Source organism: Erinaceus europaeus, chromosome X, assembly GCF_950295315.1.
Source record: "Erinaceus europaeus chromosome X, mEriEur2.1, whole genome shotgun sequence".
Classification (NCBI taxonomy): domain Eukaryota; kingdom Metazoa; phylum Chordata; class Mammalia; order Eulipotyphla; family Erinaceidae; genus Erinaceus; species Erinaceus europaeus.
The window spans coordinates 89,665,492-89,691,965 of NC_080185.1; the positions used below are offsets into that span (position 1 = coordinate 89,665,492).

Consider the following 26,474-nt stretch of genomic DNA (forward strand, 5'->3'; position numbering starts at 1 on the left):
TTTGGTTCCTTAGCATATAGCCCCACGACAGGAATTGTTGGACCATAGGGCAATGGACAAAAGGCTAATAACCAAAACAGAGGGAGCTTAGGAGAAAAATATCCAAAAGTAGGGAGAAGAGGGCCGGGCAGTGGCGTACCAGGTTAAGTGCACATAGTACTAAGTGCAAGGACCTACACAAGGATCCCAGTTGGTGCCCCCCGGCTCCCCACCTGTGGGGGGAGAGGGTCACGTCACAAGCGGTGAAGCAGGTCTGCAGGTGTCTATCTTTCTCTCTCCCCCTCCCCTCTCAGTTTCTCTCTGTCTTATCCAATCAAAATGAAAAATTTCTTCCAGGAACAGTGGATTCATAATGCTGGCATCAAGTCTCAGTGACAACCCTGGAGGCAAAAAAAAAAAAAAAAAGAGGAGAAGATATGGACAGAATATTCACCAAAGAGGAGATTCAAAGAGCTAACAGACATATGAAAAAGTGCTCAAAGCCACTGATTATTAGAGAAATGCAAATAAAGACAACAGTGAGATACCACTTCACTCCTATAGGAATGTCATACATCAGAAAGTACAGAAACAACAAAGACAGGAGAGGGAGAGGTTGTGGGAAGTAATGGAACCCTCAAATATATGGGTGAGGGAGATATCATAATGTTTATGCAAAGAGACTCATGTCTGAGACTCCAGAGTCCCGGGACTCTGGAGCCCTAGCACCATCATATGCCAGATATGATCAGTACACAGCTAAAAATAAAATAAAATATATTCAATTTTGTTTTTTCATCACAGACCATGTGGGTGAGAGATTCATGTATTCCACTCTGGGGAGGAAATGCAGTTGGAGGTATGCATTCAGAAACAGCTGAAGCAGGGTCAAGTGTTGGCATACCAGAGTAAACGCACACCCTTACAGTGCCAAGGATTAAACCATCATGCAACCTGCTTCAAGTCCCCGCTTTTCCACCTACATGGGGAAGCTTCATGAGCAATGGAGCATTGAAGCTGATGTCTCTCCTTCTCTCTCTCTCCCCCCTTTACCTCTCAATTTCTCTTTGTCTCTATAGAAAAAAAAAGCCTCTGAGAGAAGTGGATTTGTCATGCAGGTCCTGAGCCCCAGCAATAACCCTGAGTGGTGGGAAAAAAATAGCAACACTGGGGGTCAGGTGGTAGCGCAGTAGCTTAAGCACACATGGCACAAAGCACAAGAACAGCGGAAGGATCCCGGTTCGAGCCCCGGCCTCCCCACCTGCAGGGGAGTTGCTTCACAGGTGTTGAAGCAGGTCTGCAGGTGTCTCTCTTTCTCTACCCCTCTGTCTTCCCCTCCTCTCTCCATTTCTCTCTGTCCTATCCAATCACGATGACATCAACAACAACGATAATAATAACCACAACAGTGGTAAAAAAAAAAACAAAAACAACCAGGGTAACATAAAGGGAAAAAATAGCAACACTGAGTCAGAGAGAGCATTCAAAGAGCAGCTGTTGGATGTGATGTCGATTCTGGCTGCGACATTTATCATCCCATCGATCGCCAAGGTTGATTCGGCTGATCTGGCTGGCTAGGCGAGTGTCCCCTTCCTCCCTCACCGCTCCATGTGTGTCCCTCCCAAAGCTGAGCTCTCAGTGGAAGAGGACGACCTTTCCTGAATATAGAGACAGAAGGACCAGTCTTTGGTCGAGGGTATATGAGTTTCTGCACTCCCCTGCTAGAACCTCCAAACAAGCTCTCAAAGAGCAGCCATTAAAGGCTTTAGACAAGGAACCACTGACATCAGCAGACCAAAACCAGTGTGAATTCCCATGAGTGTGCTTATATCCCAGAAACAAATTTTTAAGAAAAAAAAAACAAAACCAGAAACAGCCTATTAGACTTGAAAAAGTCAATTTATTTGTTAACAAGAGAACTAGAGCATCATTCTGTTCTGTTTTGTTTGTTTTGTGTGTTTCTTTTGTTGTTTTCTCCAAAGGCACTCTTCCTCCCTTCCTTCTTTCCTCCCTTCCTACCAGAGCACTACTAAGCTCTGGTTTATGGTGATGCTGGGGTTTGAACCTGGGACTTCTGAGGCTCTGGCATTTAAGTCTTTTTTTTTTTTTTAAATACCAGATCACTGTTCACCTCTGGTTTATGATAGTGCAGGGGATTGAACCTGGGCTCTGGAGCCTCAGGCATGAGAGTCTCTTTGCATAAACATTATGCTATCTACCCTCCACCCATTTAAGTCTTTTGAAGAACCCCACTATACTGTCTCCCCAGCCCTTGCCTTGACTTCGTTGTCTAGGAAAAGGGTACAACTTGTTTCAGGCTTCCTTTGTCAGAGTAGTTTATATGTAGAAGACACACACATGGCTGCCATGTGTCACAGTACATGGTTTGGATGTCAGACTGGAAGTCATAAAATACACAAAAGAAAATATTGGCAGAACACTCCACAGTGCCTGACGCAAACTGTGTCTTTGTGGTAGGGAACACAGCATAATTATTTTGCGAGAGAATTTCATGCCTGAGGATCTGAGGTCCCAGGTTCAATTCCCAGCACCACCATAAGCCAGAGCTGAGCAATGCTCTTGAGTTTCTCTCTTTCTCCCTCCCACCCCACTCCTTCCTTCCCTTTCCCTTTCTCCTTCTAGCTCTCTTATCTCTTGCTCTGTATCTCTTCCTTTAAATAGATAAATCAAATTTTAAAAAAAAGAACTGTGTCTCTATAGTCCTACAGTAAGGAAAACAAAAGAAAAAGTAAACCAATGAGATTGCATCAAACTGAAAAGCTTCTGCACAGCAAAGGAAACTATTACCAAACAGGAAGGTATACTGCAGAATGGGAAAAGATCTCTACATGCCATACATCAGACAAAGAGTTAATAACCAAAGTATATCAAGAGCTGACAGAATTCAACAACAACAAAAAATGGGGAGAAGATATATCAACAGGCTCTTCACCAAAAAAGAGACCCTGCAGGCCAATAAACGTGAATAATTGCTCTTTCTATCTTGTGTTAATTGTTATTATTATTGCCTCCAGGGTTATCACTAGGGCTCGGTGGCTGCACTACAAATCCACTGCTCCTGGTGGCCTTTTTTTTCTGGATTAGACAGAGAGAAATTGAGAAGGGAGGGGAAGATAGACACCTGCAAATCTGCTTCCCTATTTGTGAAGCGACCCCCCCCCCCGCAGGTGGGGAACCAGGGGCTTGAACTGGGCTCCTTGTGCGGGTCCTTGCTTCATAACTACATGCACTTAACCTGGTACACCAACACCAGCCCCAATTTATTATTATTATTATTATTATTATTATTTTCTTTTTAAAATTTTTTATATTTATTTATTTTCCTTTTTGTTGCCTTTGTTGTTTTATTGTTGTTGTACTTGTTGTTGATACCATCGTTGTTGGGTAGGACAGAGAGAAATGGAGATAGGAGAGGAAGAGAGGGGAAAGAAAAACAGACACCAGCAGACCTGCTTCACCACCTGTGAAGCGACTCCCCTGCAGGTGGGGAGCCGGGGACTTGAACTGGGATCCTCACACCGGTTCTTGTACTTTGCGCCACGTGCGCTTAACCCGCTGTGCTACCACCCGACTCCCGTTTATTATTATTTTAAAAGAAAGTTATGGTATGTATACACCATGGACTACTACTGGGCTGTAAGAAACGATGACATCTTCTCTTTTCCTTCATCTTAGATGGAACTTGGAGAAATCATGCTAAGTGGGATCAGCTAGAAGGAGTGTGACTACCAGAAGACCTCCTCGCTTACAAGGGGGAGTTTAAGAAACAAAGAAAAAGGAAGTCACAGGGTGAAACTTCGACTAGCTGTGGTCTGTTGCAGCAGAACCAAGGACTCTAAAAGGGGAGGTGGGAGGCAGAGTCAGAAGCAGAGAAAGAGGGTGGGGGCAGATAGCATAATGGTTATGCAAAGAGACTCCTGCCTCTGGCCCCGAAGGAAAACCCAGGTTCAATCCCTTGCCCCTACCATATACCAGAGCTGAGCAAGCCTCTCTCGCTTTGTAGCTTTCTCTCTCTCTCTCTCAGCAAGAAGAGATAAAATATTAAGAAAAATGTCAGTGTGTGTGTGTGTGTGTGAGATACACTGAAGTTTCCTCCAAAGTGGTGCGTCACGCACATGGCAGAGCAGCACACCATCCAATCGAGCTATTTTGCCACTTGGGAGTTTACCTGTTAACCAACAATACTCATAGTCATCTGTGAGAAGACCAAGAAATGGGATTTATCAATAGTTACTGTGTGAGGAACCCTGGTCGTGTGGCAGAGAAGGGGGCTCGGAGGTGTCACGCAGGAGGAATAATTCCTGAACGCCAGTAGAGTGGGTCGTGAGTGGTAATGAACTCTGTGGGCTTCGGAGCTCAAGCATAGTACAGCCCTCTTGCAGGAGGATCTCGGATTCTAGAAGCTGCTCCTCTTTCCTGTCCAGCTGGTGGAGCTCTAGGGTGAGGTGGGGTGTTGCCCTGGGGCCTTGGGGTGGGGGCTGCATGTGGAACCCTGTTGGACAGAGACCCAGTGGCAAATGAGGCTCAGGAATCCTGGGGTTTAGCATTTCTTTTCTTTTTTCTTTTTTTTTTTTTTTTTAAGATTTTTATTGATTGATTCATGAGAAATGATAAGAGAGAGAGAACCAGACATCACTCTGGCATGTGTGCTGCCCGGGAGTGAACTCAGGACCTCATGCTTGAGAGTCCAATACCTTATCCACTGTGCCACCTCTCAGACCACAAGGGTTTAGCTTTTCTAAAGGGCTTCAGGGTATATTTATGCTTCCCATAGATTTTTTATATTGATTTATTTATTCCCTTTTGTTTCCCTTGTTTCATTGCTGTAGTTATTATTGTTGTTGTTGATGATGTCATCGTTATTGGATAAGACAGAGAGAAATGGTGAGAGGAGGGGAAGACAGAGAGAAAGAGAGACACCTCCAGACCTGCTTCACCGCGTGTGAAACGACTCCCCTGAAGGTGGGGAGCCGGGTTTAGCTTTTCTTTTCTTTTTTTTTTTTTTTTGCGTTTCTACTTCTTTTTTTTTTTTTTTTTACATGCATAACATTCCCCAGATTCCCATTTAGCAATAAAACCCCCACTATTTCATTCATCATTTTTCATGGACCTGTATTCTCCCCACCCACCCACCCACCCCAGAGTCTTTTACTTTGGTGTAATACTCCAATTCCATTTCAGGTTCGACTTGTGTTTTCTTTTCTAATCTTGTTTTTCAACTTCGGCCTGAGAGTGAGATCATCCCATATTCATCCTTCTGTTTCTGACTTATTTCACTCAACATGATTTTTTCAAGGTCCATCCAAGATCGACTGAAAACGGTGAAGTCACCATTTTTTACAGCTGAGTAGTATTCCATTGTGTATATATACCACAACTTGCTCTGAATGACTCTGAAAATGTCCAATAGTTCTAGGTTATCTATCTCTTCATTTAGCTCCCTTATGTCTTTACTGATTTTCTTCCTGGATGATCTGTCAAGTTGAGATAGTGGGGTGTTGAAGTCCCCTACTATGATTGTGTTACTGTTAATATATTGCTGTAGCTCTTTCAGTAGAAGTTTGATGTATTTAGATGGCTTCTCATTGGGTGCATAGATATTAATAATTGTTAAGTCCTCTTGATTGACTGATCCTCTGAGCATTAAGTAGTGTCCATTCCTATCTTTTTTAATCTTATGTATTTTAAAGTCTATCATGTCAGATATGAGAATAGCTGTTCCTGCCCTTTTTTGTGGGCCATTGGCTTGAATGATAGTTTTCCATCCTTTCACTTTAAGTCTGTGTTTGTCTTGTTGCATTAGGTGAGTTTCCTGTAGACAACATATTGTTGGGTTGTGTTTTCTGATCCATCTTCCTACTCTGTGTCTTTTAATAGGTGAATTCAGGCCATTCACATTTATTGATATCAAAGATTGAAGATATTTTAACGCCATTCTTGTAGAGTTTTAGAGTGTTTTGATATATGTTCTATTTGTGGTGGTCTGGTTGTTTATAGGAAACCTTTCAGAACTTCTTTCAAGGCAGGCTTGGTGATGGTTGCTTCCTTCAACTGTTGCTTGTCTGAGAAGGTTTTGATGCTTCCATCTAGTCTGAATGACAGTCTAGCAGGATATAGTATTCTTGGCTGAAAGCCTTTCTCATTGAGCACTCGATAGATATCTTGCCATTCTCTTCTGGCCTGTAGTGTTTGTATGGAGAAGTCTACTGCTAATCTTATGGGTTTTCCTTTGTAGGTGACTCTTTGTTTTTCTCTTGCAGCCTTGAGGATCCTTTCTTTATCCTTATTCCTTTGCAATCTAAGTATGACATGTCTTGGTGTCTTTAGGTCTGGGTTAATTCTGTTTGGGACCCTCTGGGCTTCTTGAATCTTTATGTCTTTGGTGTTGTCTAGACTAGAGAAATTTTCAGCTATTATGGCCTGGAGAACGCTTTCTTCCTCCCCTTCTCTTTCTTCCTCTGGTAAGCCAATAATGCGTATATTGTTTATTTTGAAGTCATGCCATAAGACTCTGTTGTTGTTTTCAGCATCTCTTAATCTCTTTTTGAGATCTCTTACTTCTTCTTTAGTTGTCTCTAATTCATCCTCAGTCTTGCTAATTCTGTCTTCAGCCTCATTGATTCTGTTCTCTCTGCCCTCTACTGCTTTCTGGAGTTCATCTATTTTGTTGCCCTGCTCTGATACTGTTTTAGCTTGTTCAGCTAGTTGCCTTCTTAGCTCAGCAATTTCAGCTTTCAGCTCTCTAATAACCATGAGATAATTAGAATTTTCTTCCATATTCTCATTTGTTGTTCCTGCAGTTCTGATTACAATTTTTTCAAATTCTTTACTCACTCCTGTTATTATTTCCTTAGCTAATGTTTGGATGTTGAACTCGTTGTTTTGTGCTTTGCCCTCTGGAGGACTTTTAGCTGGACTCTTGTCCTGGTTCGAGTCTCCATTATTTTTTCTTGTTGTTTTAACCATTTTATATAAGTTAAGAGGTTTTTCAATCCCTGAGTTGGAGTTCAGTGGTGTAAAAGCCTTTTTTTTTCCCCTGTAGGCTATGGTAGCCTGAGGGCTTTTAAACTATCAATAGGCTTCTTGGCTTAATCAATGACTCCTGACCAAGAGATAAAGCAGGGTGTGGCAGAGATAATCCAGTGGTTATGCAAAGAGACTTTCACAGCCCTTCAGCTATGCCACCGAGGTATAGGTCTTCTCCTGAGTTTCCCGGTTAGATCTCTGTGCCCTGGTGTCCCTCCCTGTTGCTGCTCCAGATTCTGAGGGTAGTAGCAATGGAGACTCAGAGTTGTACTTGGTGAGTCTCTGGGGAGTCCTTTCCTCCCTTTAGCTGTCCCCTTGTTGGTGGAGCAGACTGGAGGTGGTGTCTCCACTGACAAACTGTCGAACTGTTAGCAGTCACTTAATCTCTCCTTAGGCCCCTCTCTCCTCTCTGTCACCAGCCACGCGTGTTTGTACTCACGGGTGATTTACTGGGTTTCTGTGGTCATTCTAGTCCTGTCTTGTTTCGGTCCGGGTGGTCTCCTTTGGTATTCCTAGTTGATCCGGGAGAGGAGAGGAGAGGAGAGAAAGCGATCTGCTGCTCGTAGCTCCGCCTCCGGAAGTCCTGGGGTTTAGCTTTTCTAAAGGGCTTCAGGGCACATTTATAATATATATATATATATATATATATTTTTTTTTTTAACTAGAGCACTGCTCAGCTCTGACTTACAGTGGTGTTGGGGACTGAATCTGAAACCTGGGACCCTCAGGCATGAAAGTCTTTTGTAGAGTCACTATGTGTGCTATCTCTCCAGCCCTCCCACAGGTGGATGAAAGGCAGTTTTGTTTTATTTTATGTGATTTTCTTTCCATTAGGGTTATGACTGGGACTCAATGCCTGCACAATTACACCATTCTCAGCGGCCTTTCTGTCTCTGTCTCCGTCTCTGTCTCTCTTTCTCCCTTCCTTCCTTTACTTCTTTCCTCCTTCTTTCCTTTATTTCAAATAGTTTCTTTCTTTCTTTCTTTCTTTCTTTCTTTTTTTTTTTTTTTTTTACCAGAGCACTGTTCAGCTCTGGCTTATGGTGGAGTGGGGGATTGAACCTGGGACCTGACTGAGCCTCAGGCAGGAGAGTCAGTTTGCATAGCCATTATACTATCTACCCCCACCCCGTTTATTTCTTTCTTAATGAGAGAGATACAGAGAAAGAGGCCAGGTAGTGAGTGGTGCGCCTGGTTAAGCGCACACATTACAGGGCACAAAGACCCAGTTTCAAGCCCCTGGTCCTCATCTGCAGAGGAAAAGCTTCACAAGTGTTGAAGTAGGGCTGCAGGTGTCTCTCTGTCTCTTTTCCTCTCTATCTTCTTGTCCCTTGTCAATTTCTTTCTGTCTCTGTCCAATAAATAAATAGATAAATTTTTAAAAAGGGAGATACAGAGAAAAAGATAGAGATACCAGATCACTGCTCAGCTGTGGCTTCTGGTGGTACTTGGGATTGACCTGAGACCTCAGAGCCTCAGGCAGGAAAAGTCTTTTGCAGAACCGTTATGGTGTCACCCAGCTCTCTTCCTTTTAGACATAGGGTGAGAGATTAACAGAGAGAGGAAGGCAGAGTGCCAGAGACACAACAGCACTGGTGCACCACTCCTGAAGGAAACCCTGCAGGATCTTCCATGTTGTCACCAGGGCTCAAACGTAGGTCTCCGCACACAGTAACATGTGCGCTCTGCCTGAAGAACCACCTCCTGGTCCCTAAAGAGACCTTCAAATGGGGTGAGGGGGATAGGCAGTAGCACACTGGGTTAAGCGCACATAGCGCAAAGCACAAGGGCCGATGCAAGGATCGTGGTTCAAGCCCCCGGCTTATGAAGCAGATCTGCAGGTGTCGATCTTTCTCTCCCCCTCTGTGTCTCCCCCTCCTCTCTCAGTTTCTCTCTGTCCTATCCACAACAGTAACAGCCAGCAACAACAATGGGGAAAAAAGATGGCTGCCAGGTGCAGTGGATTCGTAGTGCAGGCACCAAGCCCCAGCGATAGATAACCTTGGAGACAAAACAAACAAGCAAGCAAAAAAAACTTCAAATGCATATTCTCTCTCTCTCCCTCCCCCTCCCTCTCTCTCCCCCTCCCTCTCCCTCTCCTCCTTGCCCTCTGAATTATAGGAATTAAATGAGCATACGGGGGGGGGGGGGGGAGGCACTAACACACCTGGTAGAGTGCACACGTGCAAGGACCTAACAGCCAATCAGCAAGTTAGCCCAGCCACTCACTCCTTCTGAAAGTCCAAGGACCAACCGAAGAAGCCTTATCTCAGCAAATGCAACCTGGAGAGGGAGAGAGAGAAGGAGTAACATCTGTGGCATCATGAAGGCTTCCCCCTTGCAGGTGAATACCAGAGACTTGAACCTGGGTCCCTGTGGATAGTAACTTGTGTGCTCTACTGGGTGTGCCACTGTTGAGCCCTTTGCATCAGAGTTTCAAAAGCATTTATGAGGGGTGGGGAGAGGAGAGAGAGAGGACCCCAGAGCACCACTTTGGCACCTGTGATGCCAGGGATCAAACTCAAAACTTTATGCCTGAGGTTCCAATGCTTTATCCAGGCTGCGGCATCGGATTTTGATGCTGGGTCTCTGTGCTATGTGTGGATCTCTGGCCTAACTGTTTGAGATTACTTAGCTCTCGGGATTGTTTTCTGAGAGCTGAATTGTCTGAACTGGAAGTGCCCATGTCTAGGGCTCTTTAGGGTTCATGAAGTCAGTCCAGAAGCTCTGTAATTGACGGGGCCAGGTGATGGTGCACCTGGTTAAGCGCACACACATTACAGTCTCAAGGACCAATATTTAAGCCCCTGGTCCCCACCTGCAGGGGGAAACTTCATGAATGGTAAAGCAAGGCTGTAGGTGTCTCTCTGTCTTTCTCCCTCTCTATTTTCCCTCTCCCCTCTCAATATCTCTGTCTCTATCCAATAATAAATAAAAAAAAAATAAGAGAATGAGATCACTGAAGCAATGGGGTCTTTTCCCCAGCAGTGACAACTCTGACTCTGGCTATTTTAAAATATTATTTATTGGGGGCCAGGCAGTAGCACAGTGGGTTAAGTACACATGGCACCAAGCGCAAGGACCAGAATAAGAATTCCGGTTTGATCCCCTAGTTCCCCACCTGCAGGGGGTCGCTTCACAGGCAGTGAAGCAGGTCTGCAGGTGTCTATCTTTCTGTCTCCCTCTCTGTCTTCTCCTTCTCTCTCAATTTCTCTCTGTCCTATCCAACAACAACAACAGCAATAACAACAAGGACAACAAAAATGGGAACAATGGGGAGTCAGGCGGTAGCGCAGTGGGTTAAGCACACGTGGTGAAAAGCGCCAAGAACCGGTGTAAGATCCCCGGTTCGAGTCCCCGGCTCCCACCTGTAGGGGAGTCGTTCACAAGCGGTGAAGCAGGTCTGCAGGTGTCTATCTTTCTCTCCCCCTCTGCCTCCCCTCCTCTTTCGATCTCTCTGTCCTATCCAACAACACAGACAGCAACAACAATAATAATAATAACTACAACAATGATAAAACAACAAGGGCAACATAAGGGGGAAAAATGGCCTCCAGGAGAAGTGGATTCGTGGTGCAGGCACCGAGCCCCAGCAATAGCCCTGGAGGCCAAAAAAAAAAAAAAAAGGGAAAAATGGCCTCTAGGAGCAGTGGATTTGTAGTACAGGCACTGAGCCCCAGCAATAACCCTGGAGGCAATATATATACATGTGTGTGTGTGTATATAATTAATTTATTTTTAGTTTAATAAGAAAGATACACACATACACACACACACACACACACACACACACACCACAGAGCACTGCTCAGCTCCGGCATATGGTGGGACTGGCTGTTGAACCTGGGACCACCTCCAGTTCTTTGGAGAACATGTGTGCCAGGCTGAGAGGTTTCAGAGACACTGTGACTCTGTGATTCATGGTGTTCTATGTTCGAGCTCTTTTACAGCGCTTATGTGAGATATGAGGGCTCTAATTCTTTGCCTTTCTTGTTCACAAGAGTTTGAGATCCTCTGACTGTGTGTAGGATTTGCTCCCAGGACATGAAGCCTCTGATCAACTCTGGGGTCTGTGCCTAGAATATGAGGTGGCAGGTGTTTGGGGACAGTCTATTTCTGTCACTTGGCTTGAGGTCTCTAAGTTGCTTGAATGACTATGTTCAGGTCTGGGAAGAGAACAGGTAGGCGGAGAGCATTTCATATCTGAGGCTGTGAGGTCCCAGATTCAATTCCCAGCACCACCATAAGCCAGAGTTGAGCATTGTTCTAGTTAAAAATAAAATAAGGAATGGGCGGCGGGGAGACACAGCATTATGGTTATGCAAAGAGACTCTATCCCTGAGGCTCTAATGTCTCTGCTTCAGTCCCCCCTCACCATCATAAGCCAGAGCTGAACAGTGTTCTGGTTAAATAAATAAATAAGTAAATAAATAATAAAATAATGGGATGATCTCACTCTCAGGTAGAAGCTGAAAAACAAGATCAGAAAAGAAAACACAAGTAGAATCTAAAATGGAATTGGTGTATTGCACTGAAGTAAAAGACTCTGGGGTGGGTGGGTTGGGAGAATACAGGTCCATGAAGGATGATAAATGACATAGTGGGGGGTGTATTGTTAAATGGGAAACTGGGGAATGTTATGCATGTACAAACTATTGTATTTACTGTTGAATGTAAAACATTAATTCCCAAATAAATAAATAAATAATAAAATAAAAATAAGAATTACCATGCCCATGGACATGTCCCACAGTGCATTCCATCTTGGAGTTTCTCTGAGTTATTTCTTTTTCATGATTTTATTAATAAGAAAGAGAAAAAAAGAGAGAGAAAGAACCAGACATCACTCTGGTACATGTGCTGTCTGGGGTTAAACTCAGGCAGGACCTTATGCTTGAGAGTCTAATGCTTTATCCACTGAGCCACCTCCACGACCACTATTTATTTATTTATTTTTTTATCTTTATTGGATAGAAACAGCCAGAAATTGAGAGGATAGGGGAAGATAGAGAGGAAGAGACACCTGTAGCCGTGCTTCACCACTCGCAAAGCTTTCCTGCAGGTGGGGTTGGGAGCTTGAAAGCAGGTCCTTGCGTATTGTAACCTGTGCACTCAACCAGGTGCGCCACCACCTGGCCTCTCTGGGTTATGTTTGTTTAAGGTGATTATGAGGTTGTCAGTCTCTTTGGATTCTAAGTTTCACGAAGTGCTATACATGAAGTGTATGGAGCGTGAACTGCAAGAGAGACAGGGAGAGAGAGTGACAGAGGTAGAGAAAGAGAGAGGGAGAGGGAGAGGGAGAGAAATGGTCGTCATCTGACTGCAGAGATGATGTCAGTACAGGCTGCGGGGCCTTCAGGGCTTCAGTGCCTGCACAAAGACTATATCATTCCCAGTGGCCATTTATTCCCTTTATTTTCTGAGACATAGAGAAATATGGAGATAGGATAAATACTCCCAACACTGCTCCACTACTCATGAAGCTTCCCCCTATGAGTGGGGACTGGGAGGTTGAACCCAAATCTTTGAGCATGATGACGTGTGCACCTACAAAGTGAGCCAGGGCCCAGTCTTGGGGATTACCTTCCTGACGAAGATGTCTCTGCCTTACTGGGATCTGTTTTCAGAGTTATCTATGAAAATGCATCACAGGCATGATATCCCTGTTATCTTGTCGTGTCTGCATCCTGGACTGTGTGGTCTCTGGAATATTCTAGAGGTCTGTGCCCAGTGTGTGACATCAGTGAGGTGCTGGTTATCTGTCTCTGTAGATTCTCAGTCAAGCTCCAGGCATCGTGAGTTATCTGATGGGAGGCTTTTCAATCATTTGGCTTTTGCTAATCTTTCTGGTGGTCTACTTCTGAGGAGTGAGGAATCTGTTCCAGACACCAAGTTGCAGACGCTATCATAATTCCATCCTGATTTCACTGAGCAGACAACCTCACTAATGTGTCCTAGAACCTCACCTCTCCAGAGCCCTACCCCGCTAGGGAAAGAGACACAGGCTGGGTGTATGGATTGACCTGCCAGCGCCCATGTCCAGTGGAGAAGCAATTACAGAACTTCTATCTTCTGCACCCCCAAAACAATTTTGGCCCACCCATACTACCAATGAAGGAGAAGTGATAGGATGAAGAGGATAAGAGGGCTCTGAACTCCAGCTCTCTCAGGACCCAGGGAGAGAGAAGGAAAAAGGGAGGGACATTTGGATGTACTAATAGGGTTGTGTGTGGCTTGGAAGGGGAGAGAGGCCTAGCCCTGGAAGAAAAAGGGGGGCAATTATGTACAAATATAGACAGATCATTGTAAAGATGATAAATAATTAACCCATACTGCAATCTTAGGAGAACTGCTGTGGCTTGCAGTGGAGGGACTAGGGATTCAGAACTCTGGTGGTGGAAATGATATGGAGTTATAATCCTTTTGACATGTAATTTTGTAAATCAGTATTAATTTTTTTTAAAGAGTGAGACATCTAGTCTTCTGGCATCTATAAATATTTCCAAGCACTGAGCTTTATTGGTATCTCATTACCCAGGTAGGAGATCTTCATGCTCTAGAGCTGGATAACTTACTTGTTGGTTACTTGGGGTTTGTTTCTCTGACACATTTCCAGGTCTGTGTCCAAGGTCTGGTGCAGCAGGGATACCTGAGACCGTCTGAGACCAGAATGTTAAGTTTCTAGAATGTTTCTTTCCTCCAGCGTGTGGGACTTGAGTGTCTAGATGTCTGTGCTGCTGATTACGAAGTCTCCACAGATATCCAGAAATGTTTTCAGAGGTCTGGTTCTGTGTCTTGTCCCAGGTGTGAGGTCCCTGAGTCATTTGGGAACTTAACACACATGGGTGTCACCTTTCTGAGAAGTGGGGGTTGGGGGGATGGGATTGCTGAAATGATGATGACTTCGATCATCAAGTTCGTGCTACAGCTCTCTGAGTTTTTGCAGGGCTGGTGCTCTGTAGGGGGCCTTTGAACAACTCCCCTGGTTGCTTTCACCCAAGCATCTGAATTGATTTGAATTGATTTGAGGTCTTTGTCCCAATTTTTTTTTCTTTTGCCTCCAGGGTTATCGCTGGGGCTCAGTGCTGGCACTAGGAATCCACTGCTCCCGGTGGCCATTTTCTATTTTTATTGGATAGGACAGAGAGAAATTTAGAGGGGAAAGGGAGATAAAGAGAAATAGAGAAAGGTAGACACCTAGACCTGATTTACTGCTCATGAAGCTTTCCCCCTGCAGGTGGAGAGTGGAGGCTTAAATTGGGATCCCTGTGTAGGTCCTTGTGCTTAGTACTATGTGCACTTAACTGGATCACCACCTGGCCCCTTTGTCCTGATTTTTTTTTTAATTTATAAAAAGGAAACACTGACAAAAACCATAGGATAAGAGGGGTACAACTCCACACAATTCCCACCACCAGAACTCCGTATCCCATTCCCTCCCCTGATAGCTGTCCTATTCTTTATCCCTCTGGGAGTATGGACCCCAGGGTCATTATGGGGTGCAGAAGGTGGAAGGTTTGGCTTCTGTAATTGCTTCCCCCGCTGAACATGGGCGTTGGCAAGTCTGATCCATACTTCCAACCTGTCCTTCTCTTTCCCTAGTGGAGCAGGGCTCCCGATTTTTTTTTTCCCTCCAGGGTTATTGCTGGGCTCGGTGCCTGCACCATGAATCCACCGCTCCTGGAGGCCATTCCCCCCCTTTTTTTTGTTGCCCTTGTTGTTGTAGCCTCGTTGTGGTTATTATTATTGCCATTGTTGATATTGTTCGTTGTTGGCTAGGACAGAGAGAAATGGAGAGAGGAGGGGAAGACAGAGAGGGGGAGAGAAAGATAGACACCTGCAGACCTGCTTCACCACCTGTGAAGCGACTCCCCTGCAGGTGGGGAGCCGGGGACTCGAACCGGGATACTTACGCCAGTCACTGTGCTTTGCGCCACATGCACTTAACCCACTGCGCCATGGCCTGACCCCCAGGGCTCCCAATTTTTAATGTATGTCTCAGGCTATAGTCTTAAGACTGCTTTGGAGTCTATGTACCTGTTCTGATGTATTCAAACTCTTTGGGGTTTGTCTCCCACTGTTTGTGTTGGGGGGCTGAGATGATTTGGTGGTGACCCAGGTTAGGGTCTCTGCAATGTCTTGGAGCCTGTAAGCAGAATTTGAGATCTATGAACTAACTCTTTATCTATTTACCATATATCAGTTTTTTTCACTTAAAAAAAAATTTTTGTCTTTTTTTTTGTTTATTGGATAGAGACAGCCACAAATTGAGAGGGAAGGAGTTGATAGAGAGGGAGAGAGACAGACAAATACCTGCAGCCCTGCTTCATCACTTGTGAAGCTTTCCCCCTGCAAGTGGGGACCGGGGGCCCAAACCTGGGTCCTTGCACATTGTAACGTGTGCTCAACTAGGTGCGTCACCACCAAGGTGCGCCACCACTTTTTTCTCAGTATTCACTGATATTTTTATTAGTGATTTAATAATAATCAAGACAATAACAAAATAGTGGGATAAGAGGGGTGCAATTCCAGACAGTTCCCGCCACCAGAGTTCTGCATCCCATCCTTTCCATTGGAAGGTTCCCTGGAGTATGGACCAAAGATCTTTTTTTATTATTTCCCCTCTCATATAAATTGAATAGTGATTTGTGAGACTATAAGTTAATCGGAGTGTATCTTAACACCAGTCCCACCACCACCAAAGGTCTGTGTCCCACTCCTCCCCAAAGATCTTTATGGGGTGCAGAAGGTGGGAGATCTGGCTTCTGTATTTGCTTCTGTGCTGGATATAGGCATTGACAAGTCGAGCCATACCCCCAGCCTGTTTCTATCTTTCCATAGTGGGGTAGGGCTCTGGAGAGGTGGGGTTCCAGGACATATTTGTGAGGTCATCTACCCAGGGAAGTCAGGTTGGTGTCATGATAGCATCTGCAACTTGGTGGCTGAAAAGCACTAAGATACAAAGCAGAACAAATTGTTTAGTAATCAGTAACATAAAGGTAAAGATATAACAGATGACATTTGGGGTCTTCATGTTGGAAGAAGCTAGGAAGTCTATTTTAGGGATAGCCTAAGGGGCCCATGGTTTTACTAATTTTGCCTGAACCCAACAGCTAACATGCAGGTGGGCTGAAGGACCTTTTATCTGATGCACTCACTCCCACATATCTGATGTAGAGGTCTGGTTCCAAGGACCATTGGGTGGAAGGACAAAGGGAGAACACTGGTAGAATGAATTCGAAAACTTCCATTTACCTGCTTTGAGTGAAACAAAGACCAATGAACTCAATTATTCATTATTAAGGGTAAGAAAAATGAGAAAAAGCACATGAATACACTTTGAAGACTGTTTGGTAAATAGTAGGACCTGTATATCAACTTAATTTTTGATTCATACTTACAATTTTGATAAAAATAATATTTGTATCTTTTCTCCTGGAATGTCTGGTCCACAACTTCCCTTAGAGACTGCCTTTATTTAAGCCTCCTATCAAAGAAAATTTAGTTTTGCTTCACAAAGGCTAAGACAGTTTAAAGCATAGGGAGGTAGTCTTAACGTAAGAGCTTTTTGCCTGCCTCTCCTATCTTTGCAAGTCTGTGTTTTGACAGGATGTCTGTTGCATTTGAACTCTAGGCTTCAAGGAAAAACCCTGTTTTATCTCCAGCTAACTTCAAAAATCTCAAGCCCTCTTGTCATTTGTAATCCTTAGTGCAGAGTTAAAAAGAGGAAGAGGATTTGTTTCCAAATGTTTTACACAGGATTTTGACCCTCTAAAGGCAAGATGTGTTTTCTTGAATATTTTTATGCCTCACTGAATCACAGTGCAGCAGACTGTAAGCACCCCACGTAAACATTAGAAGCCTATGGATTCAAATTATTTTTGTGTCATTAAAATAAGCTTCAGTTTCCAGGTAGATAGAAATTTCAAAAGAGGGCTGGGGAGATAGCTTAATGGTCATGCGAAAGACTCATAGGCCTGAGGCCTTGAGGTCCCAGATTCAATCCCCAACACCACCAGAAGCTAGAGGTGAACAATGCTCTGGTTTCTCTCTGTATCTTTCTTTTGCTATATTAAGTCTTTTAATTATGTTTGTTTGCTTGTTTTGGTTGGTTGGTTTGTCTGTTTGTTTTGCCACTCTTAGGTCAGAGCATGAGGCCTTGAGGCTATTTTGTGTGAGATCCCCAAACTGTTTGAGACTCTATGTGCCATGGTGTGAAGGCTCTGAGCCTTGCCGTGTCCAGCGCTAACTCTCTGAGCCATGCGGGGTATGTTTGCAGTGGAGAGGTCTCATCCAGCTTCTCTGCCAACCAGTGCTCCACAGTGGAGTGTTAATCACCTTCATTCATTTACCCTATCCTCTCCTTGTGCAGACAGACCCATGAATGTGTTCCTTAGCACCCTGTTTTAGAAGTGGGATCACCAGGTCAGAGCAGCCATTCTTTCCTTATTCTTCTTCTTCTTATTATTATTATTTATAAAATAGAAATATTGACAAGATTATAGGATAGAAGGGGTACAATTCCACACAATTCCCACCCCCAGAACTCCGTATCCCATCCCCTCCCCTGATAGCTTTCCTATTCTTTAACCCTCTGGGAGTATGGACTCGGGTCATTATGGGGTGCAGAAGGTGGAAGGTCTGGCTGCTGTAATTGCTTCCCCGCTGAAATGGGCGTTGGCAGGTTGATCCATACTTCCAGCCTGTCTCTCTTTCCCTCAGGGGAGGGGTCTGGGGAGGCTGGGCTCCAGGACACATGGTGGGGTCCTCTGCCCAAGGAAGTTGGGTTGGCATTATAGTATCACATGGAACCCGGTGGCTGAAAAAGAGTTAAGATATAAAGCAGAACAAATTGTTGACTAATCAGGAAACTTTTCTGGAAAAAGCTAGTAGGTCTATTTTAGGTATATTCCAAGGGGCCCATGACTTTACCAGTTTTTGCCTGAGCCTGACAGCTAACATGCAGGTGGACCCAGGTGATTGTCGGGGGTGGGGGGCCAGGGATGGTGTCATAGTTGGAAGAGGAGTCATGCTTTATTCAGCAAATCCCCTTTTGATCAAATACTCTGTGCAGGGTACAGTTTTAGGTGCTGTGGAGACCCAGAGAAATGAGTAATTCACACACATGCACATGCAGGTGGTACTGGCATTGTGGTGGGTTACTTTTTAAAAAAATATTTATTTATTCATGAGAAAGATACTGGGAGAGAAAGAACCAGACATCTCTCTGATACATGTGCTGCCGGGGATCGAACTCAGGACCTCATAGTTGAGAATGCAATGCTTTATCCACTGTGCCACCTCGTGGACCACTAGGGATACTTTTAAAATTTCCTTTTTAAAAGGATTTATTTTTTATTTATTTTATTTTAATGAGAAAAAGTAGGTACAGAGGGAAAGATACCAAGTGAGTGAGAACTCTGCTCAGTTCTGGCTTATGGTGGTGCTGGGGATGGAACCTGGGACCTCAGGGCCTCAGGCTTGAAATACTTTTGCAGAACCAGTGTCATGTCTCCCCAGCCCTAAGGATTTATTTTATTTCCATGACAGAGACCAGAGCATGGCTTAGCTCTAGTATACTCTGGTACTAGACATTGAACTTGAATTTCTGGGACCTTGGGCATACAAATCAGGTGTGCTAACAATGTTATCTCCCCTAACCCCCCCTTTTAATGTTGCTAGATATTGCACAAGTTCACACTTTAATCAGCATTATCTGGGAATGTCAAGGAGTTCTGCTGGATGTAAAAGACTAGAGCCGAGGTGGGTTAAGGAGAAAGGGGTTTATTCGTGTGGACTGAGTCCAGATCACTCTGAGAACTCACGGCCCCAGTCAAAGGGGCAGTACAGGCTTATATAGGGGGTGAAGACTAAACAGAAATCATCATCACAGGGAGTCGGGCGGTAGTGCAGTGGGTTAAGTGCACATGGTACAAAGCGCAAGGACCGGCATAAGGATACTGGTTTGAGCCCCCTGGCTCCCCACCTGCTGGGGGGTCGCTTCACGGGCAGTGAAGCAGGTCTGCAGGTGCCTATCTTTTTCTCCCCCTCTCTGTTTCCCCTCTCTCGATTTCCCTCTGTCCTATCCAACAACAACAGCAGCAATGACAGTAATAATGACAACAAGGGCAACAGAATGGGGAAAATGGCCTCCAGGAGCAGTGGATTCATAATGCAGGCACCGAGCCCCAGCAATAACCCTGAAGGGAGGAAGGAAGGAAGGAAGGAAGGAAGGAAGGAAGGAAGGAAGGAAGGAAGGAAAGAAGGGAGGGAGAAATCGTCATCACAGAAGGAAAGACTACAAGCTTAAGGGGTGGGACTTGTACCCATTGCTCAGGGTATGGTTGCCTTAATTTAATCTATGCCATTATAGAAGTCCAGTCTGACCTTCTTCATCTCAATTCTTTGTTTTCACTCAATTGACCTCCTGCGTAATTACCTGTACAACCTCAAACTCCCGCACATACTCAGTTCCTCTGCACATTCTTAGCCCTTCTCTATATTTTCAGTTTTTCTATTCTGTGTCACTATGACTTAGTAATATGTGTTTTGTTCCCCCCTCTTAGTTCTATGTTGCCCCTCCGGCTCTGGTCTTCCTGTCAGGTGTCTTCTACCCCTGTAGCCGGGAGTGGGGGGGTATTCTTGGAGTCACCCAGATTTCTAACAAGCAAAAGCAACCCCTGAGGCCTTCTTACAAACACACCGGAACCATATTATAAGCACATACCACAAGCACACTCAGGGGCTTAATCTTTGGAGATTTCCATCTCAGGAATAAATGACTTTTATGGGCCAGACTTCCTCAACAAAGGGTAGCACACCTTGGCCTTAAAAGCAGCTAGGATATCTGGGACAGTCTACTGGGGAAGATGAGAGGTGGAGATGGGGATGCAACAGAAGAGGTGGTCTTGTTGTCCTGGGGGTGAATAAATGAATCCTGGGACACTGACATGAAAAAGTTCTCTCTGGGGCTGGCCGGTGGCCCACCTGGTTGAGTGAACGTGTTACACTGCAAGGCCAGGGTTCAAGTCCCTCAGTCCCCACCTGCAGGGGGTAAGCTTCACTAGTGGTGAGTGAAGCAGTGCTACAGGTCTCTCTTATTCTCTCCCTAGCTCCTCTTCTCAATTTCTTTTTTTTTTCTTCTTCGTCTTTTGTTCCAGGGTTATTGCTGGGAATCTGTGCTGGCACTACAAATCCACTGCTCCTGGCAGCCATTTTCCCCCCGTTATATTGGATAGAACAGAGAGAAATTGAGAGGAGTGGGAGATAGAGAGGGCAAAAGACAACTGCAGACTTGCTTCACCATTCGTAAAGCTTTCCCCCTGCAGGTGAAGATGAGGGGCTCTAACCAGGATTCTTGCACGGGTCCTTGGGCTTAGTACTATGCATGTTTAACTGGGTTTGCCACCACTCCACCTCATTTATTAGTTAATAGGACACAGAGAAATGAGGAGGCCGGGCAGTGGCACACCCAGTTAACTGCACAGTACTAAGCCTCAGGACTTGCGCAAGGACCCGGGTTTGAGGCCCCCCCCCCCAGCAGGGGGAAAGCTTCTGTCAGCAGGTGTCTTTCTCTCTCCCTCTGTATCTCTCTTCCCCTCTCAGTTTCTCTCCCCTATCCAATAAAATGGGAAATTATATATATATTTTAAAAAAAAGTTCTTGCGGGGATATAAAGCATAATGTTTATGCAAAGACATTCTCATGCCTGAGGCTCCAAAGTCCCAGGTTCAATCCCCCGCACCACCATTAAGTCAGAGCTGAGCAGTGCTCTGGTAAAAGAGGAAGAAAGGAAGGAAGACTAAAAAAGTTCTTGCTAAAAAGGATAACAGAGAGTGCAAAGACTTAATGAGGAGACAGGGAAATTCCGGAATATTCCACCAGGACACAATAAGGAAATGGAACAGTCCGGGAAGTACTACCATGTGGGGGTGTCACATATATAGTGTCCCCTTATCAGGAAGCGCCTCCACCGTGCTCTTCTACCTGGTCCCTCCCAGATTGGCTCTTTGATTGGCTCCGGTGTGAGAGGGGCGGGATTAATGTACTTGGTGATTGGCTGCGAAGTGAGATGGGCGGGAACAAACCCCGTCCCTGATTTCTGATTGGCCGTCGCGAGAGAGCGCAGCCTAAATTCTTCCAGGGTACTGAGGTTCTGCGGAATCTTTTAGAGGCTAAGAGCCGGACCCTGTGGCTCTGTTTTACCATTGGCCTCAGGTGGTGCGCAGGCGCTCTGAATCCTGACTTGCTTTTCCCGCCCCACTGAGGGCTTGCGGAGGCTGGGCTTTGGCTTCGGGAGACAGTGGGTTCAAATCTTGTCTAGGAACTTCAGTGTGCGCACCTGTCAGAGAAGCTGGCACTAATGGCTGGCACAGAATGTATCGGGTAACCCTTTCTATTTCCTTCTACCTTTCTATCTTCCATCTATCTTTTGAAAACCGTGCTCATTGCACCCCAGTGTATTGATTTCGGGACATCCTCCCTCCGCCCCCCCCCCCACCCCCGGTCACAACAGCACTGAGAAAAACTCTTCTCCAGGACTCCAGGCATCCATATGCCAGGCTGCTTGTCGGTCTGAGTCTTGCAGAAAGAGTTCATAATTCTCCTCTGGGCACCCCCCCTCCGGGGAGGATGATTTAGGGTTTGGTGGACTGGGAGGGAGTGGGGAGGTGAGTGCATGTGGATGTGTGTCTCTGTGTAGGGCACGGTTGTGAGCCAAACTTGACTAAAGAGAGATGCATGATAACATACTCAGGGAGGGTAGGATAAGTAGCGAAGACTGAAGTCCAAGGAGTAGAGTTTTGAAGCACCGGGCAGGAGTAGTATCTAGTAAGGAGGAAGGAAGTTGTTCTCAGATCGGTCGGTTGTCTCCGTGTGTGCGGTTTTGAAGGGCTGTGTTATTTTTGTTTTGGAATCTCGGGTATGGCATCTATCAATGGACTGAAGTGTCTAAGCTGTTTGGAGGTGGAGGCTGAGGGTGGTGTCACGAAGATTTGGATCTTTCAGATGATACTTGTGGGTCTCTGTCCCAAGTCATCAAGTCTCTGAGCTGTTTTTCTTTTTTTGGGGGGGAGGGGGTAGATATACCTGGCTGGTTATTCCCCCTTAAAGCTGAATTTTTGGGCTGGGGAGTTAGCATAGTGTTTTAAGCAAAAGATTTTCACACCTGAAGCTCCTTAAGTCCCAGATTCCATTCATCCTCCTCTCTCCGCTACCATCACTGTGAGCCAGAGCTAAGTAGTGCTCTAGTTTTTTGTTTTTTGTTTTTTTTTTAAAGAATATATATATATTAAATTTAATAGTAGGTCTCTAAGTACTAGAGGGGCTTAAGATTATTTTCCAGGCTGGGGAAACAACATAATGGCTATGCAAAAAGACTTTAATGCCTGAGACACCAGCGGTCCCAGGTTAAATCTCTAGCACTACCGTAAGCCAGGCTGAGCAGTGTTCTGGTTAGAAAAAAAATATATGGGATTCAGGCGGTAGCGCAGCAGGTCAAGTGCAGGTGGCGTGAAGCGCAAGGACTTGCGTAAGGATCCTGGTTCGAGCCCCTGGCTCCCCACCTTCAGGGGAGTCGCTTCACAGGCGGTGAAGTGGGTCTGCAGGTGTCTGCCTTTGTCTCCCCCTCTCTGTCTTCCCCTCCTCTCTCCATGTCTCTCTGTCCTATCTAACAACGACGACATCAATAACAACAATAATAACTACAACAACAATAAAAAATAACAAGAGCAACAAAAGGGAAAATAAATTTAGAAAAAGTTTTTTTTTAAAAAGAAAAAAGTTGTATATAGGTATATTCTAAACTTGTTGCCGAGATGTATTGCAGTTGTTGTTGTTGCTGCTGCTGTTGGATAGAACAGAGAGAAATTGAGAGAGGAGGGGGAGACAGAGATAAACACCTGCAAACTTGCTTCACTGATATCCCCTACAGGTGGGGAGCCAGGGGCTCCAACTGGAATCCTTGCACAGATCCTTGCACTTCACACTATGTGCTCTTAACCCAGTCTGCTACCGCCCTCCAATGCATTGCAGTTTTAATTTCAGTCTTGTGAGTTCCTATTTTATGTTACTCATTTTTCTATTTATTTGTTTACTTTTGGTCATCTCTAGAACTTCACCATTCCCAGATGACTTTTCCAAAGAGGCAGAGATGGGTCGGGGGAAAGAAAGCACAGCACCAAAACTTCCTCCACTCTGTTGGGGAGCCAGGCTCAAACTTGGGTCAAACACATAACACCTATCAACGTGGACTGTTTTGCCAGCCCTGTGTCCATTGACCTTTTTCCCTTATTATTTTATTTTATTCTATTTTATTTACCACAGCACTGAGCATCTCTGGTTATGGTGGTACAGGGGATTGAACCTGGGACTCAGAGGCAGAGCCTCAGTCTGTTTGCATAACCATTATGCTATCTATGTCTAGTCGCTTTGAACAGTTACAAAAAAGAACAGTGCAGAGAGTTCTCACTCCTTACACAGCTCTCCTGAATGTTGGGAACTCACTTAACTACACTACCATTTTATTTTATTTTTTTTTTATTTTCCTTTTTGTTGCCCTTGTTTATTATTATTGTAGTTATTAGTGTTGTTGTTATTGATGGCTTCTGTGTTCAGAGTGTGGGCACCCAGGGACTCTTAACTTTTCAGTCTTGGCTAGTTTTTTTTTTTTTTTAATATGACTTATTATTAATGAAAGAAAACCAAAGCATCCCTCTGGCCCATGTGGTGCTTGGAATGCAACTCAGGTTCTCGTGCTTGAGAATCCAATACTCCAGCCGTGACACCACTTCCTGAGTCGTGCTCGGCTGGTTTGGATTGGTCGCTCTCAGAGGTGAGGAGGCCAGGGAGCATGTTTGGGTTCTGAGGTGAGGGCACATTTTCTCCACCTCTGTGCTCTTGGTCTTTTGGGCCGGATAGTTCTTTTTTGGCCAAGCCATGGAAGGATGTTGTAGGAGTTTGCTGAGGCTGCTGTATAAAACATACCTTCTGGGTCTGGGAAATAGCTCACTTGGATAGTGTGCTACTTTTCCATGTGTACTATCCAGGTTCGAGACCACCTGCTCTACATGGAAGGAAGCTGGAAGTTCAGGATCAAAGTGTTGAAATTTTCCAAAGCCTGTAAAGGTCAGTCTGCCTTACATCTCTGTCCTTACTCCTGGTGGCTTGCTGGCAGTCACTTATGACCTTTGGCTTCTGTCATATCTTCCTCATTTTGCTTTTGTCTCCACACGGTGTGTGGCCTTCCTCAGTGTGTATCTGGGTTCGAGTCTTTCCTTTATAGTTAAGTCTTCTTATTGTTGTTTTTTTTTTTTTACACCAGAGCACTGCTTAGCTCTAGTTTATGGTGGTGTAGGGGATTGAACCTGGGACTTTGGAGCCTCAGGTATGAGAGTCTCTTTGCATAACCATTATGCTGTCTACCCCTGCCCAGTTATGTTTTTTAATATAGAGACAGGGACCAGGTGGTGGTACACCTGGTTGAGTGCACATGTGACAATGCGCAAGGACCCGTGTTTGAGCCCCCAATCCCCACCTAAAAGAGGAAAGCTTTGTGAGTGGTGAAGCAATGTTGCAGGTATCTCTCTGTCTCTCCCTCTCTATCACCCCCTTCCCTCTAGATTTCTGCCTGTCTTATCCAATAAAATAAATATAATAAAAAATTTTTAGAGAGAGAAAAGGTAGAGAGAGAGAGAGAGAGACCACAACACCAAACCTTCTTTCAATGCGGCAGGGGTTGGGCTCGAACCTGAGTCGTGCACATGGCAAAGCAGCGCATGACCCGAGTGAGCTATTTTTCCAGCTTGTCTTTCCTTCATATACAAACACTGGCTCTGTTGAAGTAGGCATTTGGCTACTGCAGCATGACTTCATCTGCTGGCATCTGCAGTGGCCTTGTCTCCGAATAAGACTTCATTATCCAGTCCCAGGGGTTAGGACTTGAGCAGAAAAAGAGGGAAGTATGGCGAGAGGGAGGGAGGGAAGAGCCCCCATAGCTGCAGAATATCAGGGTCCCACACCATGACTTTTAAAAAATATTTTTATATTTATTTTTTTATTCCCTTTTGTTGCCCTTATTATTTTATTGTTGTAGTCGTCGTTGGAAAGAACAGAGAGAAATGGAGGGAGGATGGGAAGACAGAGAAGGGGAGAGAAAGATAAACACCTGCAGACCTGCTTCACTGCTTGTGAAGCGACTCCCCTGCAGGTGGGGGGGGCAGGGACTGGAACCAGGATCCTTACGCAGTCCTTGCACTTTGTGCCAGGTGTGCTTAACCCGCTGCGCTACTGCTCAACTCCCACATCATGACTTTTTTTTTTTTTAACAATCCTTTACACTACACCCTCCAAAAGTGTCTCCAACTACCTCTTTGTAGTCAAATCCTTTTTCCACCCTTAGCAACCATTGATCTATTCTCTATCCCCTATAGTTTTGTCTTTTGCAGAATGTCGTTTATATGGAATTGTATCGGGTGTGTCTGAGTCTGGCTCCCTTCACTTGGCAGAATGTATTCTCTGCTGCTGCACGGATCGATACCTGGCTCTCTTCTACTGCAGAAGTACATCTCAGCGTCGTCGTTGCTCTGAGTTCATTCTCCAGCTGAGGGATACTACATTGTTTCCAGATTTCAGGGATAATGACTAAAAGAGCAATAGATGTTTGTATACAGGCCTTGTGTGTGTGTGTGTATGATATGGATTTTTCATTACATTGGACACAATATCTAGAAGGAGATAATTAGGTCATATAACAAATGTTTAACTAACTTAATTTCTTTTTCTAGTGGGTGGAGGGGAAGGAGGCTGGAGACAGCAGGATTGTTATGCAAAAGACTTCCAGGCTCTAAAGTTACAGGTTCAACTCCTAGCACCACCAAAAACTAGAGCTGAGCAATGTTCTTGTTAAAAAGAGAGAGAGAGAGAGGAAGAAAGAAAGAAGAGAAAAGAAGGAAGAAAAAGAGAAAGAGAGAAAGAAATTCAAGTAGCCTGGATGGTGGAACATTGGACTTATAAATATATGAGGTGCCAAGTGTGATGCCAGATTATTGCACATGTCAGAGTGGTGCTTTGGTTTTCTCTTTCTCTTCCCCTTTCTCTATCATGAATACATAAATACATTTTTTAAGTATTTTTTAAATTTCATAGAATTTTTCAGTGTTTTATGAGTGTTGCATTCTTTTTTATTTTTAAATTTCTTTATTGGGGAATTAATGTTTTGCTTTTATTCTTTTAAAAGAAGACTACTTATCAATGAGGAAGTATGTGTGTCGGGAGGGGCAGGAGACACAAGGAGAGAGACGCAGGAAAAGTGAAATTATATGTGGGTAGGGTGGGGCTGGAGAAAGGGGAACCACAGCATCACTTAGGAACATGCAACACCCGGAATCAAATTTGGGGCCTCATGCTTGACAGCCCAATGTTCTGTCTGCTGAGCTACTTCCAGGGCCACA

At 44.8% G+C, this 26,474-nt stretch overlaps 1 long non-coding RNA gene across 1 annotated transcript in view; it reads left to right on the forward strand.

The window, feature by feature from the left end:
- The first annotated feature begins 21,264 nt into the window (after positions 1-21,264).
- The window catches only part of LOC132535942 (uncharacterized), a 49,507-nt gene continuing 44,297 nt past the window's right edge, over positions 21,265-26,474 (forward strand). The window contains exon 1 of the long non-coding RNA XR_009547663.1: positions 21,265-21,411. This is a non-coding gene — a long non-coding RNA (uncharacterized LOC132535942). The remainder of the gene's footprint in view (positions 21,412-26,474) is intronic.